This window comes from Canis aureus, chromosome 9 (assembly GCF_053574225.1).
Source record: "Canis aureus isolate CA01 chromosome 9, VMU_Caureus_v.1.0, whole genome shotgun sequence".
NCBI classification, from domain to species: domain Eukaryota; kingdom Metazoa; phylum Chordata; class Mammalia; order Carnivora; family Canidae; genus Canis; species Canis aureus.
Window position 1 is genome coordinate 36,278,774 of NC_135619.1, and position 20,948 is coordinate 36,299,721.

Sequence of the window (20,948 nt, forward strand, 5' to 3'; positions counted from 1 at the left end):
TACTTTGAGATAATGTTTTATTATCATCTGTTCACTCATTAACCATTTCTGGAAGAGCTTTTAGAAAAAATGCAATGTAACACTGAGGAAAGGAAAATTAACAGGCAATTCTCAGAATAAGGTATGAAAATGCAGAAAGATCACATTATTCCTAATTAAAGCAAGAGCAATTAAAACAAGTTACTATTTCCACCTATAAATAATTGTTGGCATTGATTTAATAAGACTAGCATTCTCATACAAGTGAGGACGTATAAGTGAAACATCTTTTGAGAGTAATTTGAAAAATATCAATGTTTTTAATGCACATGCCTTTGACCTAACACTTCTGCTTCCAGCAATTTGTCCTCTGGAATACTCATACAAGTGAGTATTCTACTCATTTTATTCAAGAAAGCATTGTTTGAAATAGCTAAAAAAAAAAAAAATGGAAACAAGTGTTGATGAACAGAAGACTAAGTGAACAAATTAAGATTCATCCTCAAACATAATATTATGCAGTCCATAGGGAAAAATGGAATAGAACTACCCATGCTGATAGGAAATGATCTCTAAAACATATTATCAAGAGAAAGCAAATGAAAATATACGATGCTATATTTGTATGCTTCTATTTGGGACAAGAATATATAAATATATATATATGCTTATATATCATATGGTGATTTCATAACAATACTCAAGAAACTAGTAATTGTCATTGCCATTGGGAGGAATACTGGAAGTCTCAGATGAGAGGAAGATTATTTTTTATTCTGTACTTTTTAAAAAAGATTTTATTTATTTATTCATGACAGAGAGAGGGAGGCAGAGACACAGGCAGAGGGAGAAGCAGGCTCCATGCAGGGAGCCTGACACAGGACTCAATCCCAGGTCTCCAGGATCATGCCCCAGGCTGAAGGTGGCACCAAACTGTTGGGCCATCAGGGCTGCCCTGTACTTTCTTTTTTAAAAAGATTTTATTTATTTATTTATTTATTTATTTATTTATTTATTTATTTATTTATTTATAGGAGGGGGAGGGGTTGAGGAAGAGGGAGAACCTCAAGCAGACTCCCTACTGAGCAGGAACCAGAGGTGGGGCTTGATTGCAGGACTGTGAGACCATGACTTGAGCCAAAACCGCTAGTCAGCCACTTAAGCCCCACCCAGGGGCTCCTCGGGCTCCTCTGTACTTTCTTTGGACTATTGGAAATTTTACTAGAAGCATGTATAATTATTTCAATTTAAAATTTAATAAATGCTTTCATAGATACTAGTTTTCAATATGTACATAAAATATTTGGTGATATCTATTAGACTCATTTTGCTTATTATAATAAATGATTCATCTAACATGATTTGATTATAATTTTATACCTATTAAAATTTATAATTTGCAAAAGTACTTAAGTACCTGTTTTGGAAATCAGACATTAAAAAAATGTTTCCCAAGTTTATTACAAAAGCAAAATATAATCATTGAAGAATAATTAAAAAAATAAAGACACCTGGGTGGCTCAGTCACTTGAGTATCCAATTCTTGATTTGGGCTGGAGTCATGATCTCAGGGTCATGGGATCAAGCCATAAGAGGGCTCTGCTCTCATGGGGAGTCTGCTTGGGGTTCTCTCCTTCCCTCTCCCTCTGCCCTTTGCCCTACTTGTACAGTCTCTCCTGCCCTATCTCTCTCATTCTCAAGTAAATTTTAAAAATCTTTTTCAAAAAATGAAAATAAAGACAAAAATACATAAATATCCTTATTTCTACCACCTAGAGATTATCAAGTAATAATCTGATGAGCATCTTTCTGAATTTATTCTATGCTAAAATATGTATACAAAGAAAGGACTTATACATAGTGATAATTTTTTACTGATAGTATATCATTAACATATTGCCATGTTTATAAACAGAATTAGACTTTTAGAATTGAAAAACCCTTAAAATTCATTTAGCACAGAATAAACAGGGGCACCTGGTTGGCTCAGATAGTTAAGTGTTTACCTTCAGCTCAGGTCATGATCCTGGGGTTCTGGGATGGAGTCCTGCATCAGGCTCCCTGCTCAGCAAAGGAGCCTGCTTCTCCCTCTCTCTCTGCCTCTCCCTTCCACTTTTGTACTCTCTCTCTCTCTCTCAAATAAGTAAATAAAATCTTTTTTTTAAAAAAGAGACCAGAATAAACAAAAACCGGCACCTGCACATATGATCACACGTATATTCCCCTCCTCTTCTGCGTGCCTATGACGGATAGTGCTGACTCATTGTGGCACCTTCTGGTCGAGTTGAGACATAGCCTTAATGTCCTCCTAACAAAGTGCTGCACAAAACCAAAACCAAAAGATTAAAGGTTAAAGTCATGCAAGCGGAAACAGATTATTTTTGACTAATCTAAACCAATAATATGGGGTCAAGTGATTTCTTGACCAAAGCCACTCAATTAGCAATGGATCCAAGATGAGGAACTTGCTAAAATATTCATCATTATAAATTTAAAAACCATTTTTATGGAGTAAACTTCACAATATTAACTTTGAAATACTGAAATTAAAGGAATAAATGAAGTTTTGGGCAAAAGTATGAAATAATTAACTGCACCTATATTTCTGTTTATTCTTGTGTTTTAATCCACATTTATACAATGTGGCAGTTCCACCTCTGCTGTAGCACACTGTCTTGGAACACAACTGCTCCTCTGCTCGATATTTTGCAGATTAAGACTATTAAAATAGGGGAGCCCAGGTGGCTCAGTGGTTTAGTGCTGCCTTCAGCCCAGGGCCTGATCCTGGAGACTTGGGATCGAGTCCCTCACCAGGCTCCCTGCATGGAGGCTGCTTCTCTCTCTGCCTTTCTCTCTGTGTGTGTCTCCTATGAATAAATAAAATAATCTTTTAAAAAAGGCTATTAAAATATTTAGCAGATTAAGACTGCTATCCATAAATCTAAAAGGCCCTTCCAAACTCTTATTTATGAAAATCGTCTAGGATTCTGAGATTCTCTGAAGCTCATGGTGGGCATTTTAGAAATCTGACATAGAGGAATGTCACCTCTACTCCTGAATTTAGGGGATGCTGGGAGAAAAAGACTATCTGTGCATGGTTCATATCTTTGGACTCTTGAATTCTCAAAGCAGGTAGTAGCTTGTGACCTTCACCACATGAAGGTTAGTGGTGTCGTAAACAGGCCAGGTTCACATACTATGTATAGAGAACATCACTGTGTTAGCAATGTACGGTAGCCTGAAGTGCCCATCTTCGGACCACATTTTACCAGTTCAAGATAGTCAATACTGCCCAGCTGAGCCAGCAATACTTACCAAGTGTTTCATGAGGACTTATTAGTTCCAAGCACTGCATCAGGTTCCAAGGCTACACAGATCAGGAAGACCGTTCCTAGCCTGAAGGGGTTTGCAGTGCAAAAGGGGAACACACATAAACCAGATATTTTTCCACTTTAAATTTCTTCTTTTGTTTATACTTACCACAGGGATAAAGAAACAAAGGTAATATTTACGAATCAAATCTGAATAATAATCTATTTTTCTTTCCTTCATATTTTAGCAAATGTATGAAACACCGACATAGAACAATGTGCTCCTGTTCTTATTGTAGTCATAACATAGATTAATTGATTTATTATTTATTTTATGTATATGTACTAGATAGACAAAAGGCAGACTTGTTAACATTGGTTATTTCAGAAGAGAGGCATTGTCTGCAATGGAGTGAAGTGGAAAACTTTGATATTTGTTCTCTTTCTGCCATTCTTGTTGGATTTTTAAGTGAAAATGTATTATTTGATGACTTTAAATAATAAAAGATCTCTAAATAATTTCCATTATTTCAAGAATAATGGTGTGTTTTCTCATGATCCTTTTAAATCATAAAGTAATTTTTTAAAGAGGGTTAGCTAAGAATTTGAAACTTAAGAATTTGTGGGGGGGAGGTTTCTTATAAGTCAAAGCAGGCCTGTCCTGCCCCCAATATATAAGCATGTTTTGTGGTGATTAAAATATTTCTGTATTTCCACAGGACCAAGTAGGTGTTAGAAGAAAAAGGGTTGGCATATGTTTTCAGTTATTCTGTAAAAAAGGTTTTCGCATACTATAAGGACCATCTTTGGTCTTGTGGTTTCTTTGTAGATCTTGACCTAATTCAGGCAGCCTTGAGGTCAACAGGAGCCCATGTCATCTCTTAAAGGCACAAAACTGGGTGAAAATGTGCAATTCCATCTGACAGTATTGACATGCTAAGAATGAAAGCTCAGTAGAAATACACACCAATGTTTAGAGTAACAATGTCCACCATAGCCAAAATATGGAAAGAGCCCAGATGTCCATCAACAGATAAATGGATAAAGAAGATGTGGTGTATGCACACACACACACAGACACACACACACTGAAATATTACTCAGCCATCAAAAAGAATAAAATCTTGCCATTTGCAATGACATGGATTATTATGCTAAGCAAAATAAATCAGTCAGAGAAAGACAAATTGGGGGAGGGGAAGGAAAAATAAAATAAGTTAAAAACAGAGAGGGAGGCAAACCATGAGAGAATTTTAACTATAGAAAACAAACTGAGGGGTGCTGGGCGGGGGGGCCGGGGGGAGGGATGGAGCCACTGGGTGATGGGCATTAGGGAGGGCACTTGAAGCAATGAGCACTGGGTTTTATATGCAACTCCAAAGCTAAATGAATCACTACATTCTACTGCTGAAACTAATAATACACTATATACTAATTATCTGAATTTAAATAAAATTTTTTAAAAAGAATCACACAAAATTATTACACTGTGAACAGCACTATCCTACCATACTCTCCTGTAATCCATGTTCGTATAGGCTAATACTAGGTACAATAAACCCTCAATATAAATGGGACAGTGAAACAGTGAAAGTAATCCAAGAATTTATTATAATGATGATGACAATACAGTATTACTTACATGCAGAAAATACTTTGGATGATAGAATAAAACAACTACAAGGGAGTTAAAAAGTGGTGAAAATACTTAGTGTAGAAGGGAATTTTTATTTCTTTTTTTTTTTTTTAAAGATTTTATTTATTTATTCATGACAGACTCAGAGAGAGAAAGGCAGAGGGAGAAGCAGGCTCCATGCAGGGAGCCCGATGTGGGACTCAATCCCGGGTCTCCAGGATCACACCCTGAGCTGAAGGCAGTGCTCACTGCATTTATAATCAGTCTCTTAAAAAACTTGGTTGGTCTAATACACTCAGACCAGAATCTGGGAATTAAATGCCAGAACTCGGACAGTTAAAGCTATAACTTCAGGTAAGTCACCAAGATAAACTTACCTTATAATAAAGTCAATCAGGCAGCTTTCCCTAGTGAAATCTTCCTAGCACACTGGGTACCTTTTAAACCCCAGTGGCACTCAGAAATGCTAAAACACCACAGGGATACGATAGAAATTTTCATTGATATTCTTAAATGATCTCTGTAGAAATGTGCACAAGCACTTAAGATTACTGTAATTATTTCTCCCTAGCAAGAAATCTCAAGATTTTAACCACTCTACCTAAAGTGGAAACTAAAATATAGATGGAATAATGCAAAGCAAAAGTACGATATTGTTAATGATTTTTCAAATGATTCATTTAACTTTTTACTTGATATTTCAAACATCTTGGAAACCACTATAATGGGGATCAGGAATTCACTCAAACAACAAACAGAACCATGGAGAATCATTTACCTGTTCTCAGAATGTAGCAATGGCAGTGGCTGAAACAGAACTCATGTATCTTGGGTTTCCAATTTCAGGGTTGCCTGAAGAGAGACTGGTTTCTGAATATGAAAATGCCCCAGTTGAACTATCTTGCACTACAAGCCACGTAGTACATGGAAGAAATAAGCTTTGTTAAAGCAGCTCTTTCTAGAAGGTGCTGCTTATCACATTTACCCTCTCAGAAAACCTGTATCCTAACTCCATCATTCAAAGCACACTCATCAGTTCAGATCCTGTGAGTAATGACATGGGACCTTAGGGGCTCTTTAATTGAGAGTTTTATGAGCATTAAACACTTTAGAATAACTAGCCATTTCTCACATTAGAGAAAGAAGCAGGTATGGCTTTCTACATGGTTAATGTGAATAAAACTCTTACAGCATTTAGTAAGTTATTGTTGCTAATTTCTGATTCTTCCCCCTAGGAACTGTAGAAAAACACTTAGCCAAGCTTAGCTTGAAAATTGGTTATAAACTAAAATTTTTTTCTTTTTGGTTCAGTATGTTCAATAGGGTTACTGCTTGTATTTCAAGTTCTGATATCTGGGTTTACTTCCATTAGGCTCCCTTACATAATAGCAATGTAAAGTTTAGTTTGTACCAGACACTCTAAGTATTTATATATTTGTTTAATATAAAAGAGAGAGAACAAACCTCATGAGATGTGAATAATTATAACTGCATTACACATATAAAGAAAATAAGGCATAAAGAGGTTAAGAACTTGCCTAAAATAACACAGCTAGTATGTGGCCAAAACAGAGGATTTAAACTCCGTATGATTAACTACTATGTCATATTGCTTTTCTAAGTACCAAGTACTTGATCACAGAATTAGGGCTTGCTCCCACCAATATGATCAGAAAAACACCTACCCCTTTCTCTCTCTTTCTCTCTCTCTCTCTCTTGTTCTCTTTTTATCCTGTTTGGCACTCTAAACTCCAAACTAGTTTGAGGTAGCAGAGGGCCATGGGGGTATCGGAAGTATAACTACACAGATACTATCTCTGTAATGGCTTTGTAGATGAAATAAAGATGTGTGAGAATTTGCACATACAAGGGTACAGGCAATTGCCTTAAACCTCCCATTTTCTCAAGCTCTTTATTTTTAGGGCCTGGTCAGTTAATCAAAATTACAGTCCTATTTAAGTATCAGGAAGTTAAAGGATGTAAAAGACCATATATGTTTTCTGATTTAATCATTAGAACATGCTCTTCCTTTAGCAATTAATTAATTTTTTTTATTTAAAAAAAAAATAGTCTCTTTCAGAGCACCTCGGTGGCTCAATCGGTTAAATGTCTGCCTTCAGCTCAGGTCATGACCTCAGAGTCCTGGGATTGAGCCTCACATCATCGCAGCATCATTGGGCTCCCTGCTCAGTGAGGAGCCTGCTTCTCTCTCTCCCTCTGCTGCTCCCCCTGCTTGTGTGCTCTCTCTCACTTACTCACTCTCTCTCTCAAATAAATAAGATCTTTAAAAAAGAAATAGTCTCTTCCATTGAAATTTAATGGATCACATATCCCTAGTCAGAAAAAAATGAAATTATTTCCATTAAAAAATATTCCTCATGAATCCAGGAGGAAAAAAAATATTTTATTTTTGGTGTCTTTTCTCTAGTGGATCCATATCCTTGCTTTTCTATAAACTGAACCAAGCTATATGGAAAATAGATTCACTTCTTTCCAGGATTAAAAAATATAATTCAGATACATGCAAAATTCATTGTGTGGATATTGGCACTAAATTTCCATGCAAAGTCACTCTTCTGTCACTGTTAATAAAAAGATAACACATACTGACAAGACTGTAAATGTCTATTGAAAAATTACACTTGATTAAAAATATTGAATTATTTTTTTACCTTATGCAAACATATTTTATTGTTGTGCAAGATTGCCCTCTTGTGTTTTCTCTAGTTATTATTATTTTTATCAATTTAATATTCAGCTTTTAACTTTTCCATCTAAAATTAGCCCACTCAACAACATAGAGCTAGAGTGTATTATGCTAAGTAAAATAAGTCACTCAGAGTAGGACAAATACCATATGATTTCACTTATATGTGGAATTTAAGAAACAAAACAAATGAACATGGGGGGAAAAAGAGAGAGGCAAACTATAAAACAGACTCTTAACTATAGAGAACAAACAGGGTTGATGGAGGGATGAGGGTGGGGAATGGGCTATACAGGTGGTGGGTATTAAGGAGGGCACTTGTGATGAGCACTGGGTGTTACATGTAAGTGATAAATTACAAAATTCCACTCCTGAAGTCGATATTACACAATATGTTAAATAACTGGAATTTAAATAAAAACTTGAAACATTGAAAAATAAATTATCTAAAATAAAATTAACTCACTGCTAAAGGCTTCAAAGCCTTATATTCACAACCATACTGATCAGTAGTTAATGTTAGTGCCATGGTTTATGTACACCTAGTCCTTCAAATCTCTGACTTAATTATAAAATACTGTGGCCTAAAGTTACAAAGAAACAGAGTCAACCAGAAGTAAATACATAAACAAAAATTTAGAATTATGTCAAGGAATACTAAAACCCTGATAGTTATTACTCACATTACCAAGTTATGGAAGATGCAGCCAACTTGTCTGATTGTATGAGTCTGGCTCAATAATCTAGCAGTCAGTTTCTCCCTTTAGCTTACTTAGTTATTGTTGTTATATAAAACCACTACTAACATTTTAAGTTACTTTGAAAACATTTTCCTTGTCTATTAAATTAGCAAAGATTTCTCTTTAATGTTGTCTAAATAGAACAAGTATTTTCATATGTTGAAATGTAAATTTTGTATACTCTTTTTTGTAAGTCAAATTGGCAGTATATGCTAAAAGCCTTTAAAAAATCCATATTAGGTTCACTTCTAGGAATTTATCTCAAAAGCACAATCCTAAGTACCCCTAAAACTTTATGTCCAAAAGATTCATCATAGCATTATTTATAGAGCAAACAGTGGTCACAACATAAAGGTGGCTGTGTGTTGAATTCGATTGGAATACATGCAGTGGAATTCTTATGACAATTAAAATTTTAATGCAATATTTTAAATAACTTTTCTACGTTATGATGTTAAGTTTAAAAAATTCAGGATATGGGCAGCCCGGGCGGCTCAGTGGTTTAGCGCCGCCTTCAGTCCAGGGCCTGATCCTGGAGACCTGGAGTCCCATGTCAGCCTCCCTGCACGGAGCCGACTTCTCCCTCTGACTGTGTCTCTGCCTCTCTCTCTTTCTGTGTCTCTCATGAATAAATAAATAAAATCTTTAAAAAAAAACTCAGGATATATATATATGCGTGTATGTGTGGGTGTGTATCACAATGATCTAAAAGCAATTCTCCTCAAACTATAAACAAAGACTAAAATAAAATGACTCAAAATATGAATAGTGGTTGTCATTTGGGGATGGCACTATGGTGAGTACCTCTCTATTTTTTACTTGTCTGTGTTTTCCATGTTTTTATGCTGAACTTGTATTACTGTTACAATGGGGGAAAGCTGCATGTTACCAATATCAGCAGAACAGCAAAATTGAGGTATTGTCCTTTTTATACAGATCAGGAATTCGGTGGCTTTCTGTGCAAACTTAGAAAGTTTTTGTTTGTTATTCATGAGAGACACACAGAGAGGCAGAGACACAGGCAGAGGGAGAAGCAGGCTCCATGCAGGGAGCCCAACCTGGGACTCCATCCTGGGTTTGGAGGATTACTGCAGGATCACTGCAGGATCACGCCCTGGGCCAAAGGCGGGGCTAAACCGCTGAGCCACTGGGGCTGCCCCTTAGAAAGCTTTTGTAAAGGAAATTAAGACTTCCGCAACTGGTTTAGGATAGTTGGAAGGTGGAGAAGCCCTGTAGGAAGGTGGAGAAGCCCTTAGATTAGGAAAAAAAGTGGGGTAGTTCCTTAGGGATAGAGACTTTCTCTCTCAATACTTTATTCTTTGGAAGAAGAGAAAAGTTGAATTAGATGGTGGATTCCTTCTCCAAACACATTAAAGAGCAAACAAAGCAACAACCATTTATTTGGAGCTTAATATATGCTAGGTTGGTTTAAAAGGGTAGAAAGCTAAATGTGAGGTGCCTGGGTGGCCCAGCCAGTTAAGTGTCTGCCTTCAGCTCAGGTCACAATCTCAGGGTCCTGGAATCAACCCCCTCATTGGGCTCCCTGATCAGTAGGGAGCCTACTTCTCCCTCTGCCTGCCGCCCCTGTCCCCTGCCTGTGCTCGCGTGCTTGCTTGCTCTCTCTCAGTCCTATGTCAAATAAATAAATAAAATCTTAAAAAGAAAAAAAAAGCTACATGCAATGAATGGCTGAATGAAAAGGATGGTTACAGAATTTCAGGTCCAGCCATCTCCTAGGGTCCCTCAGCTGCACTGTAGCGCAGGAGCTGCTCTTCCCCCCTGTAGTTGGGCAACAAGTATGGATTCCCTTATCTCCTATTGCCATCCATTTTTTCAGACGGCAGAGAGAGTGATCTTTTCAAAGAACAAACCTATCACGGATTCCCAGTACCTCTAGAGATAAACTCTAATTTATGGGGGCTGAGACAAGGTCCTTTATGATCTGGCTTTGGCTAAACATATCCAGCTTCCTCTTCTGCTTCCTCACTCCACCCTCCAGGCATTCTGATCTTCCCCAGGCTTTACCTATCCTGTCTCTCCTTTAGTTAACTCCTGCTTACTCTTCAAGTCTCTGGGTAAATGTTGCCTTCATTAGGAAAATACAGCTGCCCCTTCTACATGCACCTATCCATAATCACTACTTTCCCTTTCATAGCTCTTTCTGTGTGTTATTAAATTCTCTGGTTTGATGGTCCACATGTGAACTGTAGGCTCTGTGAGGCAAGGGCTGAGTCTGCCCTTCATCTTGATACCTACAATGCCTAACGGGGGAGCAACAGGTGTTTACTGAATACATGAATAAATGGATGAATTAAGTGAGATAGCTTGATTATATTCAACTTCCCCAAAACTTTCTCTCTAAAGATGTACTCTGATTGACCAAAAGTACATGTTAATATAAAGATGATACATGTGATGATGGCAGTCCTGGAGACACTGTGAGTTCTTCATTTGGCACTGAAGTTCTGAATCCTATTCTCGATTAACAGATACACATGCATGTGTGTATATACTTCAAGAGATTTTTCAAATTAATTTTTCAAGCCCCTTGTGGGGGGGAAAGGAGGTGCTCTGATATATTAACCAATTATTTCTAATCCTTAAAAAAAAGATGTTTTCATCCAACAATAGGGGAGTAAATCAATTAAGATTCATAAAATAATTATAATCCTTAAAGACATAAGAAAATAACATCATTTTTTTTGTAAAAATATACAAACTACATATACAGAACAAACTAATCTCCCCCACATATTAAAAGGACATATCATATATTTACATAATAAAAATATTGGAAGAAAATGCATCAAAACATTTATTGTGATGATTTCTGAGAGTCATCACATATAAAATACTTTTCTTCCTTATACTTTTTAGCATTTCTCTTCAGAATGAGCATGTATTACTTTGGTTAAAATACCAAAGCCATCAAAAAATCTTTAATAAAAACAACAACAACAACAAAAACAACAAAAAATCTTTAATAAGAGTGCAGGTGAGGGTGGGTAGGATTTAAATTGTGGGTAGGGCCCCTCAGCTGCTGTAGCACAGGAGCTGCTCTTCTCCCCTGCAGTTGGGCAACAATCCTTGATTCCCTTATCTCCTATTCTTGTTTTAAGACTAAAGGCTAGGCATGAATATTTTTCATACAGTGCATATATACTTAAAAATATTTTACTGAATAGACTGAATAATGCAAATATTTTATACTTAATAGATTTACTAAGGCAATGACCTTTAATGCAGATGCTACTAGAAGACACTACAGAACTATAATCATTTTGAATTGGACTTCTCAGATATCCTCATGTTCAGAGTTTTTCATATTTCTCAAGGGAAAACAATTAAAGAATGTTTCATGAAATGGTTTGGAAAGTAAAGTAATGCATATATTATTTTGCCAAGCACAAATGAGATGACATTTAAAAAAAAAAAAAAAGGCTAAAGGATGGGCTCCAAGGATGCAATTAACTAACCATATAAGTACTCGAAGTTGATTAGGGTAGAGGCTAATTTGGGCAGAATTACTTCTTGAAACAGGCTACAAGCAGCAGTTCAGACAGAGTCTGGGAAAGTCCCTCACCTGCACCACCTATCTCAATAGATCTAGGAAGTTGCTTTTTTCTGTTTGTTTTTTTTGCTTAACAATAGGTCCAGTGATAAGCAAAATTGCCCTCCTCCAAAGCTCCCTGAAGTGCAAAAAAACTAAGAAGATCAAAGGAACCATTAACGACTCCCTGAACTTCAAAGGTTTCTCCTATGAGAACTCTGAGAAGCAGCTGTGAGTTTATAGATGACTTCCATTGCAGTATAAAAATGTAACAAATATCTTGGCTATCATATTCTTTTTATTTCTTCACTGTAGTTGCATTTTAGTTTTTACAGTTTTGTACACATAATAAAATGAATAATAAAGCGAAATTACTAGGACTGGAGACCTACACATTCCCAATGAGCACTACATCACTATTCTTAGCACTACTCCCTTTTTGTGCTTTCTAAACCTAGCTTTTTAATGTCTTGGTTGTTTCTATATTTTCCCACTCAGAAAGAAAGTAATATTTTGCATAGCTTATATTTTAATGCAATATTCAAACAAAGTCTACAAGATAATTTACTTTCCCTGGACTGGTTTTCAGACTCAGGTCCCTAGAGATGAAAGTATCTCTTCAATAAAGCCTTTCTTGCAGGCTTTCTTGAGACCTACAGCTCAAACAATTCAGTCAGCCATGTGTGTGTAGCATCCATTTTAATAATAAAAAATGCCTCTGTGGTTTTTTTTTTTTTACTTTTATGAAATTCTTTGTTAAAAATTAAATTTTATATTTAAATATCACATATAAACCATAAGTTCGCAGCTCAATAAATTTTCACAAAAAGTATACACTCATGTAATAATCAGCACTCAGATCAAAAATAGATTTAGAATATTTCTAGCACCTTGAAACTCTCACTTGGGCCCTCTTCCACATTCCTGACTTCGGCCCTGAGATACTGACTATACTAGGCAACAGAGGCATCTCAGACATATAAAAACAGAGCTCTGGGGGCGCAGTTAAGTGGTTGCCTTTGGTTTAGGTCATGATCCTGGGGTCCTGGGATCACCTAACCTTGGGCTCTCTGCTGAATCTGCTCTCCCTCTCCCTCTGCCCCTCCCCACTGCTTGTGTGTGCATGCACTTGCATGCTCTCTGTCTTTCAAAAATAAATTTAAAAAAATTTTAATCCTAAAAAAAAAATTGAGCTCTGACCCACAACCTGCAGCAACCTGACCACCAACCCTTTATCTATAACGAACAACCCAGCAAAGCCAGACTATTTTGATTTGGACTTGCAGGAAGTCAGACTGCTACCTCTAGTAAAAATTTGGGAATCCAAACTAACTTCTGTGACAACTGACCCCGATGGCTAGGACTTGATTAATGACTGATATCTTGTCCAATTTTTGTACCTGCTTCCAACTTAGGACCAATTTGAGAAAGTCAAGTATACACCCCTAGCCATTCCTGTAAGTACTTATTTCAAGCAGAAGAACCATAAGCAAAAGACCCTAGAAGATACTACTAGATTCTTTTTTTTAAGATTTTATTTATTTATTTATTCATGAGAGATACAGAAAGAGAGAGAGAGAGACAGAGACAGAGAGAGACAGAGAAGCAGGCTCCATGCAGAGAGCCTGATGTGGGACTCCAGAATCACGCCCTGGGCCTCAGCGCTTAACTGCTGAGCTACCCAGGGATCCCCGATACTACCAGATTCTTAAGACCCTTGAAGATACTTTTCTTAGCACTTCTAGTGATGAGAAGTCTTATATAAATAAGCTTGTTTAAAGACATTTACACCAAAAGAGACATCTACAATCTGAAAAGGTAAAGAGGAAGATCAATCTTTTATTCATGCATTCAGAATCATGTATTATGCATCTACCAATAATAAGAGGATAAGACACAACTCCCAGCCTTAAGGGTCTTCTATTCTAGAAGAAGCCACAGAAGGGCAAAGAAGTCATGAATAAGTTTGGTCACAGAAATCCAAAGCACTCACAGAGCAGGGAGAAGTCAGTTTTGCAAGTGTTGAGAAAGTAAGGCTGTGTGTGTGTGTGTGTGTGTGTGTGTGTGAGAGAGAGAGAGAGAGAAAGAGAGAGAGATTAAGAATAGTGAAGGTAATGATTTCAAGGACCAGTAGCAGGATGAGCACGGATATAAAGATCAGAAAATCATCTTGCACATTTTGGGTACTACAAGTAGTAGTTCAATTCAAAGTTCACTCACTCATATATAAATAATTATTAATTAAATACTTTGAATTAGGGATCCCTGGGTGGCGCAGCAGTTTGGCACCTGCCTTTGGCCCTGGGCGCGATCCTGGAGACCCGGGATCGAATCCCACATCGGGCTCCCGGTGCATGGAGCCTGCTTCTCCCTCTGCCTGTGTCTCTACCTCTCTCTCTCTCTCTCTGTGACTATCATAAATAAATAAAAAATTTTTTAAAATGTTTAAAAAAATAAATAAATACTTTGAATTAAAATTGCAAATGGCAAGAAATAACTTGTACTTCATGATAAGATCATCAAGAGGGCCTTGTCTATGCAATGAACATAGAACATGGCCTTCCTAGCATCCATTCCCCATTCTTTGTAACAGAAACTCAATTTTGCTTATGATACATGCTTCCCCCAAAACACATAGGCCTCCAAAGAAACTCACTCATCCTTAGTTCCAGGTAGCCTAAGTAGGGGCAAACTTAATTTCTCTCCAGGGACTGACTCCAGAATAGCACATGACCAATTCTGATAAAGGACACACCAAGAGAGGTTTGCTAGAGGCTTCTGGGAAAGTACAACTCTTTGTGAGTTGCTGAAAGCCTCTCTCTTCTTCTTAATGGGCATGAATCAAGAAATACATACCCCTAAACACTTATAGCAACCATATTACAACTATGAAGGAAACAGCTCTAGGATGGAGCTGACTCTATGAATGGCGGGAGAAAGAAACCTGGGTTCTCAAATAACATCATTGAACCAATTAGCCCCCACCTTCACCCTACCTTTGATAGTCTTTTACATGATCTAGTTCAGTTCCTTACTTTTTAAAAAGCTACATTGAGTTGGATTTTCTGTTATTTGTGGGCCAAAGCACCCTAACCTAGATTTGATTATTAAGCATTGGGAGTCATTGAAGAAGTTTAAGCAGAAGATGGACATAGTCGGTTTGCATTTTATGAGGAAAGCGGTGGCAGAAATGTTGAGGATAGATAGGTGGGATAGGAGACTGGCTAACATGTACTGAGGGCACACCATGTGCTTGTACTAGGCTAAACACTTTATATATATTAATTCATTTAACCTTTCCTAAACCCCATGAGGTATGTAGTATTATCCACATTCAGTAAGAGCATCTGAAGCTCAGAGACATTAAGTTGTCCAAGATCACATAGCTAGTAAGTAGCACAGCCAGGATTTGAACCTCAATTTTATTATAGACATTTCTTCCTATTCTACCCACCACCCTCCGTCCCACCAATCCCAGTAATACATATCAGGAGAAGCTCATCTTACTCTTAGCCTCAAATAGGTCTCATGGATAAAAGAGTAAACCCAGTGACCGGGTTTCTAGTGACTGACTGAGGAATAGGCTGGTGACCCAATTCTGGTCTGGCTTATAGCTGCATATTTCATAGGGTTATTGTGAGAATTAAAATGGGCTATTGCTTATAACATAACTCAATATATGGTAGGCCCACAATAAATGCTAAGAGTTTCAGAAGAGCATAGCAGGATCAAATGTCATGGGAAAATAAAGTGACATGAGTGTTGAAGAATCTAATGGGTCTAGCCTTTGGGACATAATGGGTGACTTTTGCCAGGGAGGTATTAGGGGAAGAGTTGAGGTAAAAGCCAACTGATTGGCTACAGAGCAAACCTGCATCTGAGTGGAGACAGTGGCTACCTATCACAGATTAGCAATTTCACTGTGATGGAAAGGAGAGAGAGAAAGGTAGTGGGAGTCTCCAGATGGAGTGCTTTTATAAATTTTGAAGCAATAGGCAGCAAAAGATAGTTTGAAAATTCAGAAGAGAGAACAATGATGGGACATGTATCAAAGGAGACTGAAAGAGGTGGCATCAAGCTAACAAGCAGAGGGAGGTATTAGTCTTGAAGAATTGGGCCATCTTCTAACCTCTAATTTTGGGGGTGGGGAAGAGATATGGATAAGTTCAGGTATAGATGCATTTATTGACGTGGGAGGATGGGTGTGGAGGGAGTACACCTTTGGAATAGTTCATTTTTCCTAGTGAAGTGGAGGCCTGCCTGAATAGAGTGTGAAGCAGTGGTCAAAGATAGTTGCTATTAGATGAAGCTAGCCTGGAAAACTGATAAAAACAACTCTAGAGTACTGATCACTGAGGGCATAACTAAATTGGAGGCCGAGAATTTTCAGTGGCTTTAATATATAGGAATTTATGATTTTCTCCAGCACCTCTCACCTACTCAAGTGGAGATATGAGAATCAGCCTGTCCATGCCCTCAGCAGGTTGTGGAAGTATGATGTTGAGAGTAATGGAAATAGTGACCACTTGACCATAGGCCTCTCTGGTTCCTTATACCCCTGAGGCCTCAGCCATACAAATAAAATCTATGCCTACAATTGGGACTGCCAACCAGGGTTCTCAAAGTCTGTTCTTTAACAGACTGTCACTCCCTCAAATTCAAAGGGAAGAATCAAATTGTTAATTAAAGCACTTTACCTGGGAATCTCACAGTGTTCTAGGATTATAGGTGGTAAAACAATATACTAATATTCATCCTTTGATTAAATTCTATAAATCTCAAATGTGATGTATCCCCATTCTTTCATCTAGGATAAAACAAAGTTAAGGACACTCATATTCAAGACTTTATGTATAATAGATAGGATTAGTGGGATTAAGAGCCACATGGCATGTAAAATAAAACAACACGAATATTTAAATTATTCAGTATGTGTGCCTATGGCACATGACACGACATCCTGTTGAATCAAGAGACTTAAAGCATCTCTCCATTATTAACATCTTCATTCCCACAGTTACCTTTCAGGTAGGTACACAGCTAGGATTGCCCCCTAAATCTGGCCAACAAGAGAAAAAATGTCTAGCTATTAGAATTAGGGAGGAACTTTTCTCCTTCAGGAAGTTGCTTTAGGCTAGTACTTCAAAATTGCTGTTGGTTATTTTAATTGATTTAATGAGGAGTTTTTTCTTCTAAAAAACTTAAATGTGTCCTTTCATTGTTCAAAAGAGAACAAAGACAATAGTTAAGACAATAATAATTAAGACAATAGTTAATACGTGACTATTGCATCATAAGATATGACAAAACAATGAAAATACCAATTATCCAGATAGAAGACTATCACTGGTTACACCTTCCCTGCTCCAAGACCATTCCTTCCTCTGAAGTCATTGCACACAGAGATAGTTGTCTTTTCAGAACCTCATTATAGGCAAATGTGCCTAAAGTGTTAGAGTGAACTAATCCTATTTTCACACCTAAAATAATGCTGCCATAAGCATATTACTCACAAACATGAATAAAAAAGAAAAGATTTTTACAAATATAAGGGATAGGTTTCTTAGAGAAGTCTTCTGACTTAGAAGATCATCATTGGGATTTTAATAGGATATAAAGCAGAGTCACTGGAGCTTAGATACCAGATATCTTATTAACTTATCAACTAGCAAGCAGGCCAGAATTTACTCTGTAATTATAAGCATTCTCAATTGCTGAGAGAATAGCATATGTAGTAAAAAAAATAAAAAACAAAAAACCCAGACAAGTCTCATGTATTAGATATGTGAATAATACGTAAATAAGACTCAGTCACTGACCTCTAGAAGGTCTTTATAACTCTTGTCTTTCTGAAAATAACTGTGAGACAACATTAAGTGAACTCCTCAGTGTGAGAAAGCTCAGTACCAAGTTACAGTATAGAAAGAACATTAAGACTTGCCGTCACTCATTCATTACATGGAGTCACATCTTTTTTAGGACAGGGTTATACTCCACAGATAATGAGATACATTTTTCTAAGTAAAAAAGATCCTTCAATATGTCTTGGGGAATTGTATGGAACCATTTTGGCCATTTTTTTTTCCTGCATGACTTGAACAGATCATTGTTTGTTTGTTTGTTTGTTTGTTTTCAATTTACTCATGAGAGACACAGAGAGAGAGGCAGAGACACAGGCAGAGGCAGAAGCAGACTCCGATGCGGGATTCGGCCCTAGGACCCCAGGATCATGACCTGAGCCGAAGGCAGGTGCTCAACCACTGAGCCACCCAGGCACCCCCAGATCATTGTTTCTTTGACTTTGAACCTACGTCATTTGAAAAATATGCATTGTTAAACAATGTATGTGCATTTGGAAATACGGTTTTTGTCTTAGTTTTTAAAAACCATAAATGGGATCCCATTGTACTTATTTGTTTACTTTATCTCTTTAGGGTGTTTTGGAGGTCTTAAGCACCAAAATGGCCACAGCAATATTTCTGGTTCCACATGCTCTTTAAAAACCTTGCCTCTCGGGATCCCTGGGTGGCGCAGCGGTTTGGCGCCTGCCTTTGGCCCAGGGCGCGATCCTGGAGACCCGGGATCGAATCCCACGTCGGGCTCCCAGTGCATGGAGCCTGCTTCTCCCTCTGCCTGTGTCTCTGCCTCTCTCTCTCTCTGTGACTATCATAAATAAATAAAAATTAAAAAAAAAAAAACAAAAAACCTTGCCTCTCCTCATCAAAAAGTATGGTTTATTTCCCCTGCCTGTGAACCTGGATGAGGCTTTGTGAGGTCCTAGAGAAATAGAAGGTGGCACAACTGACACTGCATGACTTCTAAGGCAGATAAAAGAGAATATGCTCCTACCTGGCTCTCCTTCTCTTGGGATACTCACCCTGGGAACCTAGCCATCATGCTGTGAAAAAGCCCAAAGCAGTCCATATTAAGAGACCACCTGGAGAGGTCTACATGGAGTTGAGCTGAGGTTTCCAGCCAGCAGCCTCCAGCCAGTATCAATCACCAACATGAAAGTGAAAAGTTTTCAGATGATTCTAATCCTCAGACTTCCAGTTGAGGCCCTATGCATAAGGGAGCAGAGAAAAGTCATTCCTGCTGTGCTGTCTGAATTCTTGACTCACAGAATCTGTTGGCATAATAAATGGTTGTTTTATAACACTGGGTTGTGGGGATAATTTGCAATGCAGTCATAGTAACTGGAAGTGTACCAATACATTCTATTATAGTCCATGTATTAGGTATCATAAGCTTATTTTAATCATTCCTGTATTAATAGATACAAAGGTGGTTTGGACTTATTTTTTCCGATTATAGACAAGGCTGAAATAAATGTCAATATTTCTATAAAAAACCTATAAATCAGTTTTTATTAAAACTTATGAGTCAATAAATACTTGTAAGATACTTAGAACAGGACTTGGTACATAGTAACATATTTTATTATTTTTTATCACTATCGACTGAACTTCTATATGGAAGGTGGTAGTTTGTCCTTACTATCTTTAGTGACAAGGATCCTAAAAATTGTATCCTAATAGCTATGCTACAGTGTATCCCACTTTCTAGAGTTCATGCCATGGCAGGAAGTTGCAAACATAAGCAGTCACAGAATTATGTCCCTGAAAACGTCCATCTGCGGCTGACATGACTGGCTCTACAAACGGGTCTTCGAAAAGCTTGAATTCGCTCCGTGTGGAGAGTTACAAGAACAGACCTGCTGGGCATCACCATTTGCGGGCTAGGGAGGAAAAGAGCGGGGCCACACGCTCAAGTGCGTGCCGCGGTGCTTTTCCTTTTGCAACGCGCCTGGGCCGACCGCTGGGTGGAGCGAGTGCGGAGCGAGCTTCAGGGCATTACTTTCCCGGTGACAGTTCTTGTCACAAGTTTAGAAACGCGCTTTTCTGGCCGTTTTCACTCTCCTCCACCATCTCTTAAGCCTTCCCTAGACGCGCTTGCATCTGTCCAGCACCTTTATCTCCAAATCACATTTACCTCCGAATTCCTGGGTGGGGTGAAGGCGGGTAAAGAGAGAGGAGGGGGACTACCTGTCCACCTTCCCTGGTCTCAAAGGGGCAGACGAGTTAAGCTTAATTCACACTACAAACAAACCAGTTTTCAACCCCCTCCTAACGTCCTCTCTTTTCTCCTTTATTTATTTAATTTATAAGCTAATATAATTAATTTATCCCTATTTAGTTTTGCTCCACTTTCAAGGGACTCAGGTAACCACCCTCCTTCCTCCGCCCTCCTCCCCGGGTCTGGGGAAACGCAGGAGCGCGGAGGAAGAGCATCTTTAGGGGACTCCCGCGCGGCCGGGTCGGCAGGCCTCCAGCGGGCCGGCTTCGCGGCAGCTCCGCGGGGGCGGGAGGGCGGGCGGGCGCGCTTGCAACCCCCGAGCTCCGGTCCCGCCCCCTGCTCTCCCCGGCCCGGCGTCAGGAGCTCCGCGGGCGGCGGCGGAGTCCCAAAGCCGAGGACGCGCGGCCGGGGAGCCGGAGACTCCAAAGCCCTCCGCAGCTTCCCCGCCCCGCTGCCCCACCCGTCAGCACGCGGCCCCCGCCCGCGGCCCGCAGGAGACACCTCCGTCCCCGCCCCTCCACAGGTCACCTCCCTCCACGCCCCTTTCCCTTGGCCCCGGCAGCCGGCAGGCAGGGAAGTGTCGTAAAGCCAGGCCTAGGAAACTTTACCCGGGGTAACAGCCGAGGCGCTTTACGGCGACGGCGGCTGAGTGTGAACCTTGGCGGCGGTGGAGGCGGCCGCGGCGGCGGAGGAGGCGGCGGCGGCGGCGGCTGAGGAGGAAGAGGAGTGGCGGCAGTGGCGGCGGGGACCTGTGCGGGGTGAGCCGCGCGGCGCGGGCAGGGAGGGGCGCGGGTGACAGGGCCGGCGGACGGGTGCGGGCGGACGGGGACGGTGGCCGGCTGAACAGCTGGGCGGCGCTGAAGAGCGGGGGGGCCCGCGGCCCTGGGGAATTGGGGGGGCCGCTCCGAGAGGGACGGTCTCTGCCTTTGTTCCCCCCCCACACCGTCGC

At 39.2% G+C, this 20,948-nt stretch overlaps 1 protein-coding gene and 1 long non-coding RNA gene across 3 annotated transcripts in view; one reads left to right on the forward strand and one right to left on the reverse strand.

Moving 5' to 3' along the window:
- Positions 1–20,803, reverse strand: LOC144320644 (uncharacterized). Of its 2 annotated transcripts, XR_013386251.1 has the most exons (5): positions 20,608–20,803; positions 18,801–18,984; positions 3,295–3,375; positions 2,176–2,298; positions 1–412 (listed from the first exon to the last, which is right to left on the reverse strand). It is a non-coding gene; the product is annotated as an uncharacterized LOC144320644 (long non-coding RNA). The 2 variants fall into 2 exon arrangements; XR_013386250.1 differs by having other exon boundaries at positions 1–2,298.
- Positions 20,507–20,948, forward strand: part of NAA30 (N-alpha-acetyltransferase 30, NatC catalytic subunit) — a 20,748-nt gene continuing 20,306 nt past the window's right edge. Inside the window, exon 1 of the mRNA XM_077909419.1 lies at positions 20,507–20,757. The gene's annotated coding sequence lies outside the window, so the exon portion shown is untranslated. The remainder of the gene's footprint in view (positions 20,758–20,948) is intronic.